Genomic DNA, 14,438 nt, shown 5'->3' with positions numbered 1-14,438 from the left:
TGTTACTGGATTACTGATCTAATGTTTCAGGATTACTGATCTAATAATGTTACTGGATTATTGATCTAATGTTACAGGATTACTGATCTAATAATGTTACTGGATTACTGATCTAATGTTACTGGATTATTGATCTAATGTTACAGGATTACTGATCTAATGTTTCAGGATTACTGATCTAATGTTACAGGATTACTGATCTAATGTTTCAGGATTACTGATCTAATGTTACAGGATTACTGATCTAATGTTTCAGGATTACTGATCTAATAATGTTACTGGATTATTGATCTAATGTTTCAGGATTACTGATCTAATAATGTTACTGGATTATTGATCTAATGTTACAGGATAACTGATCTAATGTTACAGGATTACTGATCTAATAATGTTACTGGATTATTGATCTTATGTTTCAGGATTACTGATCTAATAATGTTACTGGATTATTGTTCTAATGTTACAGGATTACTGATCTAATAATGTTACTGGATTATTGATCTAATGTTTCAGGATTACTGATCTAATGTTTCAGGATTACTGATCTAATAATGTTACTGGATTATTGATCTAATGTTAAAGGATTACTGGTCTAATGTTACAGGATTACTGATCTAATGTTACAGGATTACTGGTCTAATGTTTCAGGATTACTGATCTAATGTTTCAGGATTACTGATCTAATGTTACAGGATTACTGATCTAATGTTTCAGGATTACTGATCTAATGTTACAGGATTACTGATCTAATGTTACTGGATTATTGATCTAATGTTTCAGGATTACTGATCTAATGTTTCAGGATTACTGATCTAATAATGTTACTGGATTACTGATCTAATGTTTCAGGATTACTGATCTAATAATGTTACTGGATTATTGATCTAATGTTACAGGATTACTGATCTAATGTTTCAGGATTACTGATCTAATAATGTTACTGGATTATTGATCTAATGTTACAGGATTACTGATCTAATGTTTCAGGATTACTGATCTAATGTTACAGGATTACTGATCTAATGTTACTGGATTATTGATCGAATGTTTCAGGATTACTGATCTAATGTTTCAGGATTACTGATCTAATAATGTTACAGGATTACTGATCTAATGTTACTGGATTATTGATCTAATGTTACAGGATTACTGATCTAATGTTTCAGGATTACTGATCTAATGTTACAGGATTTCTGATCTAATGTTTCAGGATTACTGATCTAATGTTACAGGATTACTGATCTAATATTTCAGGATTACTGATCTAATGTTTCAGGATTACTGATCTAATGTTACAGGATTACAGATCTAATGTTACAGGATTACTGATCTAATGTTTCAGGATTACTGATCTATTGTTACAGGATTACTGATCTAATGTTTCAGGATTACTGATCTAATGTTACAGGATTACTGATCTAATGTTTCAGGATTACTGATCTAATGTTACAGGATTACTGATCTAATAATGTTACTGGATTATTGATCTAATGTTTCAGGATTACTGATCTAATGTTTCAGGATTACTGATCTAATGTTTCAGGATTACTGATCTAATGTTACAGGATTACAGATCTAATGTTACAGGATTACTGATCTAATGTTTCAGGATTACTGATCTATTGTTACAGGATTACTGATCTAATGTTTCAGGATTACTGATCTAATGTTACAGGATTACTGATCTAATGTTTCAGGATTACTGATCTAATAATGTTACAGGATTATTGATCTAATGTTACTGGATTACTGATCTAATGTTTCAGGATTACTGATCTAATGTTTCAGGATTACTGATCTATTGTTACAGGATTACTGATCTAATGTTTCAGGATTACTGATCTAATGTTACAGGATTACTGATCTAATGTTTCAGGATTACTGATCTAATGTTACAGGATTACTGATCTAATGTTTCAGGATTACTGATCTAATAATGTTACTGGATTATTGATCTAATGTTACAGGATTACTGATCTAATGTTTCAGGATTACTGATCTAATGTTACAGGATTACTGATCTAATAATGTTACTGGATTATTGATCTAATGTTACAGGATTACTGATCTAATGTTTCAGGATTACTGATCTAATGTTACAGGATTATTGATCTAATGTTACAGGATTACTGATCTAATGTTTCAGGATTACTGATCTAATGTTACAGGATTTCTGATCTAATGTTTCAGGATTACTGATCTAATGTTACAGGATTACTGATCTAATATTTCAGGATTACTGATCTAATGTTTCAGGATTACTGATCTAATGTTACAGGATTACAGATCTAATGTTACAGGATTACTGATCTAATGTTTCAGGATTACTGATCTATTGTTACAGGATTACTGATCTAATGTTTCAGGATTACTGATCTAATGTTACAGGATTACTGATCTAATGTTTCAGGATTACTGATCTAATAATGTTACAGGATTATTGATCTAATGTTACTGGATTACTGATCTAATGTTTCAGGATTACTGATCTAATGTTTCAGGATTACTGATCTATTGTTACAGGATTACTGATCTAATGTTTCAGGATTACTGATCTAATGTTACAGGATTACTGATCTAATGTTTCAGGATTACTGATCTAATGTTACAGGATTACTGATCTAATGTTTCAGGATTACTGATCTAATAATGTTACTGGATTATTGATCTAATGTTACAGGATTACTGATCTAATGTTTCAGGATTACTGATCTAATGTTACAGGATTACTGATCTAATAATGTTACTGGATTATTGATCTAATGTTACAGGATTACTGATCTAATGTTTCAGGATTACTGATCTAATAATGTTTATGGATTATTGATCTAATATTACAGGATTACTGATCTAATGTTTCAGGATTACTGATCTAATGTTACTGGATTATTGATCTAATGTTACAGGATTACTGATCTAATGTTTCAGGATTACTGATCTAATGTTACAGGATTACTGATCTAATGTTTCAGGATTACTGATCTAATAATGTTACTGGATTACTGATCTAATGTTTCTGGATTACTGATCTAATGTTACTGGATTATTGATCTAATGTTACAGGATTACTGATCTAATGTTTCAGGATTACTGATCTAATGTTGCAGGATTACTGATCTAATGTTTCAGGATTACTGATCTAATCATGTTACAGGATTACTGATCTAATGTTTCAGGATTACTGATCTAATAATGTTACTGGATTACTGATCTAATGTTTCAGGATTACTGATCTAATGTTTCAGGATTACTGATCTAATGTTACTGGATTATTGATCTAATGTTACAGGATTACTGATCTAATGTTTCAGGATTACTGATCTAATGTTACAGGATTACTGATCTAATGTTTCAGGATTACTGATCTAATGTTACAGGATTACTGATCTAATGTTTCAGGATTACTGATCTAATGTTACTGGATTACTGATCTAATGTTACAGGATTACTGATCTAATGTTTCAGGATTACTGATCTAATAATGTTACTGGATTATTGATCTAATGTTACAGGATTACTGATCTAATAATGTTACTGGATTACTGATCTAATGTTTCAGGATTACTGATCTAATAATGTTACTGGATTATTGATCTAATGTTTCAGGATTACTGATCTAATAATGTTACTGGATTATTGTTCTAATGTTACAGAATTACTGATCTAATAATGTTACTGGATTATTGATCTAATGTTTCAGGATTACTGATCTAATGTTTCAGGATTACTGATCTAATAATGTTACTGGATTACTGATCTAATGTTACTGGATTATTGATCTAATGTTACAGGATTACTGATCTAATGTTTCAGGATTACTGATCTAATGTTACTGGATTACTGATCTAATGTTACAGGATTACTGATCTAATGTTTCAGGATTACTGATCTAATGTTACAGGATTACTGATCTAATGTTTCAGGATTACTGATCTAATAATGTTACTGGATTATTGATCTAATGTTTCAGGATTACTGATCTAATAATGTTACTGGATTATTGATCTAATGTTACAGGATAACTGATCTAATGTTACAGGATTACAGATCTAATAATGTTACTGGATTATTGATCTTATGTTTCAGGATTACTGATCTAATAATGTTACTGGATTATTGTTCTAATGTTACAGGATTACTGATCTAATAATGTTACTGGATTATTGATCTAATGTTTCAGGATTACTGATCTAATGTTTCAGGATTACTGATCTAATAATGTTACTGGATTATTGATCTAATGTTAAAGGATTACTGGTCTAATGTTACAGGATTACTGATCTAATGTTACAGGATTACTGGTCTAATGTTTCAGGATTACTGATCTAATGTTTCAGGATTACTGATCTAATGTTACAGGATTACTGATCTAATGTTTCAGGATTACTGATCTAATGTTACAGGATTACTGATCTAATGTTACTGGATTATTGATCTAATGTTTCAGGATTACTGATCTAATGTTTCAGGATTACTGATCTAATAATGTTACTGGATTACTGATCTAATGTTTCAGGATTACTGATCTAATAATGTTACTGGATTATTGATCTAATGTTACAGGATTACTGATCTAATGTTTCAGGATTACTGATCTAATAATGTTACTGGATTATTGATCTAATGTTACAGGATTACTGATCTAATGTTTCAGGATTACTGATCTAATGTTACAGGATTACTGATCTAATGTTACTGGATTATTGATCGAATGTTTCAGGATTACTGATCTAATGTTTCAGGATTACTGATCTAATAATGTTACAGGATTACTGATCTAATGTTACTGGATTATTGATCTAATGTTACAGGATTACTGATCTAATGTTTCAGGATTACTGATCTAATGTTACAGGATTTCTGATCTAATGTTTCAGGATTACTGATCTAATGTTACAGGATTACTGATCTAATATTTCAGGATTACTGATCTAATGTTTCAGGATTACTGATCTAATGTTACAGGATTACAGATCTAATGTTACAGGATTACTGATCTAATGTTTCAGGATTACTGATCTAATGTTTCAGGATTACTGTTCTAATGTTACAGGATTACTGATCTAATGTTTCAGGATTACTGATCTAATGTTACAGGATTACTGATCTAATAATGTTACTGGATTATTGATCTAATGTTACAGGATTACTGATCTAATGTTTCAGGATTACTGATCTATTGTTACAGGATTACTGATCTAATGTTTCAGGATTACTGATCTAATGTTACAGGATTACTGATCTAATGTTTCAGGATTACTGATCTAATGTTACAGGATTACTGATCTAATGTTTCAGGATTACTGATCTAATAATGTTACTGGATTATTGATCTAATGTTACAGGATTACTGATCTAATGTTTCAGGATTACTGATCTAATGTTACAGGATTACTGATCTAATAATGTTACTGGATTATTGATCTAATGTTACAGGATTACTGATCTAATGTTTCAGGATTACTGATCTAATAATGTTTATGGATTATTGATCTAATATTACAGGATTACTGATCTAATGTTTCAGGATTACTGATCTAATGTTACTGGATTATTGATCTAATGTTACAGGATTACTGATCTAATGTTTCAGGATTACTGATCTAATGTTACAGGATTACTGATCTAATGTTTCAGGATTACTGATCTAATAATGTTACTGGATTACTGATCTAATGTTTCTGGATTACTGATCTAATGTTACTGGATTATTGATCTAATGTTACAGGATTACTGATCTAATGTTTCAGGATTACTGATCTAATGTTCCAGGATTACTGATCTAATGTTTCAGGATTACTGATCTAATCATGTTACAGGATTACTGATCTAATGTTTCAGGATTACTGATCTAATAATGTTACTGGATTACTGATCTAATGTTTCAGGATTACTGATCTAATGTTTCAGGATTACTGATCTAATGTTACTGGATTATTGATCTAATGTTACAGGATTACTGATCTAATGTTTCAGGATTACTGATCTAATGTTACAGGATTACTGATCTAATGTTTCAGGATTACTGATCTAATGTTACAGGATTACTGATCTAATGTTTCAGGATTACTGATCTAATGTTACAGGATTACTGATCTAATGTTTCAGGATTACTGATCTAATAATGTTACTGGATTATTGATCTAATGTTACAGGGTTACTGATCTAATAATGTTACTGGATTGCTGATCTAATGTTTCAGGATTACTGATCTAATGTTTCAGGATTACTGATCTAATAATGTTACTGGATTATTGATCTAATGTTTCAGGATTACTGATCTAATAATGTTACTGGATTATTGTTCTAATGTTACAGAATTACTGATCTAATAATGTTACTGGATTATTGATCTAATGTTTCAGGATTACTGATCTAATGTTTCAGGATTACTGATCTAATAATGTTTCAGGATTACTGATCTAATGTTACTGGATTATTGATCTAATGTTACAGGATTACTGATCTAATGTTTCAGGATTACTGATCTAATGTTACTGGATTACTGATCTAATGTTACAGGATTACTGATCTAATGTTTCAGGATTACTGATCTAATGTTACAGGATTACTGATCTAATGTTTCAGGATTACTGATCTAATAATGTTACTGGATTATTGATCTAATGTTTCAGGATTACTGATCTAATAATGTTACTGGATTATTGATCTAATGTTACAGGATAACTGATCTAATGTTACAGGATTACTGATCTAATAATGTTACTGGATTATTGATCTTATGTTACAGGATTACTGATCTAATAATGTTACTGGATTATTGTTCTAATGTTACAGGATTACTGATCTAATAATGTTACTGGATTATTGATCTAATGTTTCAGGATTACTGATCTAATGTTTCAGGATTACTGATCTAATAATGTTACTGGATTATTGATCTAATGTTAAAGGATTACTGGTCTAATGTTACAGGATTACTGATCTAATGTTACAGGATTACTGGTCTAATGTTTCAGGATTACTGATCTAATGTTTCAGGATTACTGATCTAATGTTTCAGGATTACTGATCTAATGTTACTGGATTATTGATCTAATGTTACAGGATTACTGATCTAATGTTTCAGGATTACTGATCTAATGTTACTGGATTACTGATCTAATGTTACAGGATTACTGATCTAATGTTTCAGGATTACTGATCTAATGTTACAGGATTACTGATCTAATGTTTCAGGATTACTGATCTAATAATGTTACTGGATTATTGATCTAATGTTTCAGGATTACTGATCTAATAATGTTACTGGATTATTGATCTAATGTTACAGGATAACTGATCTAATGTTACAGGATTACTGATCTAATAATGTTACTGGATTATTGATCTTATGTTACAGGATTACTGATCTAATAATGTTACTGGATTATTGTTCTAATGTTACAGGATTACTGATCTAATAATGTTACTGGATTATTGATCTAATGTTTCAGGATTACTGATCTAATGTTTCAGGATTACTGATCTAATAATGTTACTGGATTATTGATCTAATGTTAAAGGATTACTGGTCTAATGTTACAGGATTACTGATCTAATGTTACAGGATTACTGGTCTAATGTTTCAGGATTACTGATCTAATGTTTCAGGATTACTGATCTAATGTTACAGGATTACTGATCTAATGTTTCAGGATTACTGATCTAATGTTACAGGATTACTGATCTAATGTTACTGGATTATTGATCTAATGTTTCAGGATTACTGATCTAATGTTTCAGGATTACTGATCTAATAATGTTACTGGATTACTGATCTAATGTTTCAGGATTACTGATCTAATAATGTTACTGGATTATTGATCTAATGTTACAGGATTACTGATCTAATGTTTCAGGATTACTGATCTAATAATGTTACTGGATTATTGATCTAATGTTACAGGATTACTGATCTAATGTTTCAGGATTACTGATCTAATGTTACAGGATTACTGATCTAATGTTACTGGATTATTGATCGAATGTTTCAGGATTACTGATCTAATGTTTCAGGATTACTGATCTAATAATGTTACTGGATTATTGATCTAATGTTACAGGATTACTGATCTAATGTTTCAGGATTACTGACCTAATAATGTTACTGGATTATTGATCTAATGTTTCAGGATTACTGATCTAATAATGTTACTGGATTATTGTTCTAATGTTACAGGATTACTGATCTAATAATGTTACTGGATTATTGATCTAATGTTTCAGGATTACTGATCTAATGTTTCAGGATTACTGATCTAATAATGTTACTGGATTATTGATCTAATGTTTCAGGATTACTGATCTAATGTTTCAGGATTACTGATCTAATGTTACAGGATTACTGATCTAATGTTTCAGGATTACTGATCTAATGTTACAGGATTACTGATCTAATGTTACTGGATTATTGATCTAATGTTTCAGGATTACTGATCTAATGTTTCAGGATTACTGATCTAATAATGTTACTGGATTACTGATCTAATGTTTCAGGATTACTGATCTAATAATGTTACTGGATTATTGATCTAATGTTACAGGATTACTGATCTAATAATGTTACTGGATTACTGATCTAATGTTACTGGATTATTGATCTAATGTTACAGGATTACTGATCTAATGTTTCAGGATTACTGATCTAATGTTACTGGATTACTGATCTAATGTTACAGGATTACTGATCTAATGTTTCAGGATTACTGATCTAATGTTACAGGATTACTGATCTAATGTTTCAGGATTACTGATCTAATAATGTTACTGGATTATTGATCTAATGTTTCAGGATTACTGATCTAATAATGTTACTGGATTATTGATCTAATGTTACAGGATAACTGATCTAATGTTACAGGATTACTGATCTAATAATGTTACTGGATTATTGATCTTATGTTTCAGGATTACTGATCTAATAATGTTACTGGATTATTGTTCTAATGTTACAGGATTACTGATCTAATAATGTTACTGGATTATTGATCTAATGTTTCAGGATTACTGATCTAATGTTTCAGGATTACTGATCTAATAATGTTACTGGATTATTGATCTAATGTTAAAGGATTACTGGTCTAATGTTACAGGATTACTGATCTAATGTTACAGGATTACTGGTCTAATGTTTCAGGATTACTGATCTAATGTTTCAGGATTACTGATCTAATGTTACAGGATTACTGATCTAATGTTTCAGGATTACTGATCTAATGTTACAGGATTACTGATCTAATGTTACTGGATTATTGATCTAATGTTTCAGGATTACTGATCTAATGTTTCAGGATTACTGATCTAATAATGTTACTGGATTACTGATCTATTGTTTCAGGATTACTGATCTAATAATGTTACTGGATTATTGATCTAATGTTACAGGATTACTGATCTAATGTTTCAGGATTACTGATCTAATAATGTTACTGGATTATTGATCTAATGTTACAGGATTACTGATCTAATGTTTCAGGATTACTGATCTAATGTTACAGGATTACTGATCTAATGTTACTGGATTATTGATCGAATGTTTCAGGATTACTGATCTAATGTTTCAGGATTACTGATCTAATAATGTTACAGGATTACTGATCTAATGTTACTGGATTATTGATCTAATGTTACAGGATTACTGATCTAATGTTTCAGGATTACTGATCTAATGTTACAGGATTTCTGATCTAATGTTTCAGGATTACTGATCTAATGTTACAGGATTACTGATCTAATATTTCAGGATTACTGATCTAATGTTTCAGGATTACTGATCTAATGTTACAGGATTACAGATCTAATGTTACAGGATTACTGATCTAATGTTTCAGGATTACTGATCTATTGTTACAGGATTACTGATCTAATGTTTCAGGATTACTGATCTAATGTTACAGGATTACTGATCTAATGTTTCAGGATTACTGATCTAATGTTACAGGATTACTGATCTAATAATGTTACTGGATTATTGATCTAATGTTACAGGATTACTGATCTAATGTTTCAGGATTACTGATCTAATGTTTCAGGATTACTGATCTAATGTTACAGGATTACTGATCTAATGTTTCAGGATTACTGATCTAATGTTACAGGATTACTGATCTAATGTTTCAGGATTACTGATCTAATAATGTTACTGGATTATTGATCTAATGTTACAGGATTACTGATCTAATGTTTCAGGATTACTGATCTAATGTTACAGGATTACTGATCTAATAATGTTACTGGATTATTGATCTAATGTTACAGGATTACTGATCTAATGTTTCAGGATTACTGATCTAATAATGTTTATGGATTATTGATCTAATATTACAGGATTACTGATCTAATGTTTCAGGATTACTGATCTAATGTTACTGGATTATTGATCTAATGTTACAGGATTACTGATCTAATGTTTCAGGATTACTGATCTAATGTTACAGGATTACTGATCTAATGTTTCAGGATTACTGATCTAATAATGTTACTGGATTACTGATCTAATGTTTCTGGATTACTGATCTAATGTTACTGGATTATTGATCTAATGTTACAGGATTACTGATCTAATGTTTCAGGATTACTGATCTAATGTTCCAGGATTACTGATCTAATGTTTCAGGATTACTGATCTAATCATGTTACAGGATTACTGATCTAATGTTTCAGGATTACTGATCTAATAATGTTACTGGATTACTGATCTAATGTTTCAGGATTACTGATCTAATGTTTCAGGATTACTGATCTAATGTTACTGGATTATTGATCTAATGTTACAGGATTACTGATCTAATGTTTCAGGATTACTGATCTAATGTTACAGGATTACTGATCTAATGTTTCAGGATTACTGATCTAATGTTACAGGATTACTGATCTAATGTTACTGGATTACTGATCTAATGTTACAGGATTACTGATCTAATGTTTCAGGATTACTGATCTAATAATGTTACTGGATTATTGATCTAATGTTACAGGGTTACTGATCTAATAATGTTACTGGATTGCTGATCTAATGTTTCAGGATTACTGATCTAATGTTTCAGGATTACTGATCTAATAATGTTACTGGATTATTGATCTAATGTTTCAGGATTACTGATCTAATAATGTTACTGGATTATTGTTCTAATGTTACAGAATTACTGATCTAATAATGTTACTGGATTATTGATCTAATGTTTCAGGATTACTGATCTAATGTTTCAGGATTACTGATCTAATAATGTTTCAGGATTACTGATCTAATGTTACTGGATTATTGATCTAATGTTACAGGATTACTGATCTAATGTTTCAGGATTACTGATCTAATGTTACTGGATTACTGATCTAATGTTACAGGATTACTGATCTAATGTTTCAGGATTACTGATCTAATGTTACAGGATTACTGATCTAATGTTTCAGGATTACTGATCTAATAATGTTACTGGATTATTGATCTAATGTTTCAGGATTACTGATCTAATAATGTTACTGGATTATTGATCTAATGTTACAGGATAACTGATCTAATGTTACAGGATTACTGATCTAATAATGTTACTGGATTATTGATCTTATGTTACAGGATTACTGATCTAATAATGTTACTGGATTATTGTTCTAATGTTACAGGATTACTGATCTAATAATGTTACTGGATTATTGATCTAATGTTTCAGGATTACTGATCTAATGTTTCAGGATTACTGATCTAATAATGTTACTGGATTATTGATCTAATGTTAAAGGATTACTGGTCTAATGTTACAGGATTACTGATCTAATGTTACAGGATTACTGGTCTAATGTTTCAGGATTACTGATCTAATGTTTCAGGATTACTGATCTAATGTTACAGGATTACTGATCTAATGTTTCAGGATTACTGATCTAATGTTACAGGATTACTGATCTAATGTTACTGGATTATTGATCTAATGTTTCAGGATTACTGATCTAATGTTTCAGGATTACTGATCTAATAATGTTACTGGATTACTGATCTAATGTTTCAGGATTACTGATCTAATAATGTTACTGGATTATTGATCTAATGTTACAGGATTACTGATCTAATGTTTCAGGATTACTGATCTAATAATGTTACTGGATTATTGATCTAATGTTACAGGATTACTGATCTAATGTTTCAGGATTACTGATCTAATGTTACAGGATTACTGATCTAATGTTACTGGATTATTGATCGAATGTTTCAGGATTACTGATCTAATGTTTCAGGATTACTGATCTAATAATGTTACTGGATTATTGATCTAATGTTACAGGATTACTGATCTAATGTTTCAGGATTACTGACCTAATAATGTTACTGGATTATTGATCTAATGTTTCAGGATTACTGATCTAATAATGTTACTGGATTATTGTTCTAATGTTACAGGATTACTGATCTAATAATGTTACTGGATTATTGATCTAATGTTTCAGGATTACTGATCTAATGTTTCAGGATTACTGATCTAATAATGTTACTGGATTATTGATCTAATGTTTCAGGATTACTGATCTAATGTTTCAGGATTACTGATCTAATGTTACAGGATTACTGATCTAATGTTTCAGGATTACTGATCTAATGTTACAGGATTACTGATCTAATGTTACTGGATTATTGATCTAATGTTTCAGGATTACTGATCTAATGTTTCAGGATTACTGATCTAATAATGTTACTGGATTACTGATCTAATGTTTCAGGATTACTGATCTAATAATGTTACTGGATTATTGATCTAATGTTACAGGATTACTGATCTAATGTTTCAGGATTACTGATCTAATAATGTTACTGGATTATTGATCTAATGTTACAGGATTACTGATCTAATGTTTCAGGATTACTGATCTAATGTTACAGGATTACTGATCTAATGTTACTGGATTATTGATCGAATGTTTCAGGATTACTGATCTAATGTTTCAGGATTACTGATCTAATAATGTTACTGGATTATTGATCTAATGTTACAGGATTACTGATCTAATGTTTCAGGATTACTGACCTAATAATGTTACTGGATTATTGATCTAATGTTTCAGGATTACTGATCTAATAATGTTACTGGATTATTGTTCTAATGTTACAGGATTACTGATCTAATAATGTTACTGGATTATTGATCTAATGTTTCAGGATTACTGATCTAATGTTTCAGGATTACTGATCTAATAATGTTACTGGATTATTGATCTAATGTTTCAGGATTACTGATCTAATGTTTCAGGATTACTGATCTAATAATGTTACTGGATTACTGATCTAATGTTTCAGGATTACTGATCTAATAATGTTACTGGATTATTGATCTAATGTTACAGGATTACTGATCTAATGTTTCAGGATTACTGATCTAATGTTTCAGGATTACTGATCTAATAATGTTGCTGGATTATTGATCTAATGTTACAGGATTACTGATCTAATGTTTCAGGATTACTGATCTAATGTTACAGGATTACTGATCTAATGTTACAGGATTATTGATCGAATGTTTCAGGATTACTGATCTAATGTTTCAGGATTACTGATCTAATAATGTTACTGGATTATTGATCTAATGTTACAGGATTACTGATCTAATGTTTCAGGATTACTGATCTACTGTTTCAGGATTACTGATCTAATGTTACTGGATTACTGATCTAATGTTACAGGATTACTGATCTAATGTTACTGCATTACTGATCTATTGTTGCAGGATTACTGATCTAATGTTACTGGATTACTGATCTAATAATGTTACGGATTACTGATCTAATGTTACTGGATTACTGATCTATTGTTGCTGGATTACTGATCTAATGTTACTGGATTACTGATCTAATAATGTTACAGATTACTGATCTAATGTTACTGGATTACTGATCTATTGTTGCAGGATTACTGATCTAATGTTACTGGATTACTGATCTAATAATGTTACGGATTACTGATCTAATGTTACAGGATTACTGATCTATTGTTACAGGATTACTGATCTAATAATGTTACAGGATTACTGATCTATTGTTACAGGATTACTGATCTAATAATGTTACGGATTACTGATCTAATGTTACAGGATTGCTGATCTAATAATGTTACGGATTACTGATCTAATGTTACAGGATTGCTGATCTAATAATGTTACGGATTACTGATCTAATGTTACAGGATTACTGATCTAATGTTTCAGGATTACTGATCTAATGTTTCAGGATTACTGATCTAATAATGTTACGGATTACTGATCTAATGTTTCAGGATTACTGATCTAATAATGTTACGGATTACTGATCTAATGTTACAGGATTGCTGATCTAATGTTTCAGGATTACTGATCTATTGTTACAGGATTACTGATCTAATGTTTCAGGATTACTGATCTAATAATGTTACGGATTACTGATCTAATGTTTCAGGATTACTGATCTAATAATGTTAA

The sequence above is a fragment of the Heterodontus francisci genome, chromosome 17 (genome assembly GCF_036365525.1).
Source record: "Heterodontus francisci isolate sHetFra1 chromosome 17, sHetFra1.hap1, whole genome shotgun sequence".
Lineage (NCBI taxonomy): Eukaryota > Metazoa > Chordata > Chondrichthyes > Heterodontiformes > Heterodontidae > Heterodontus > Heterodontus francisci.
Note: the sequence above shows the minus strand (reverse complement) of the source record.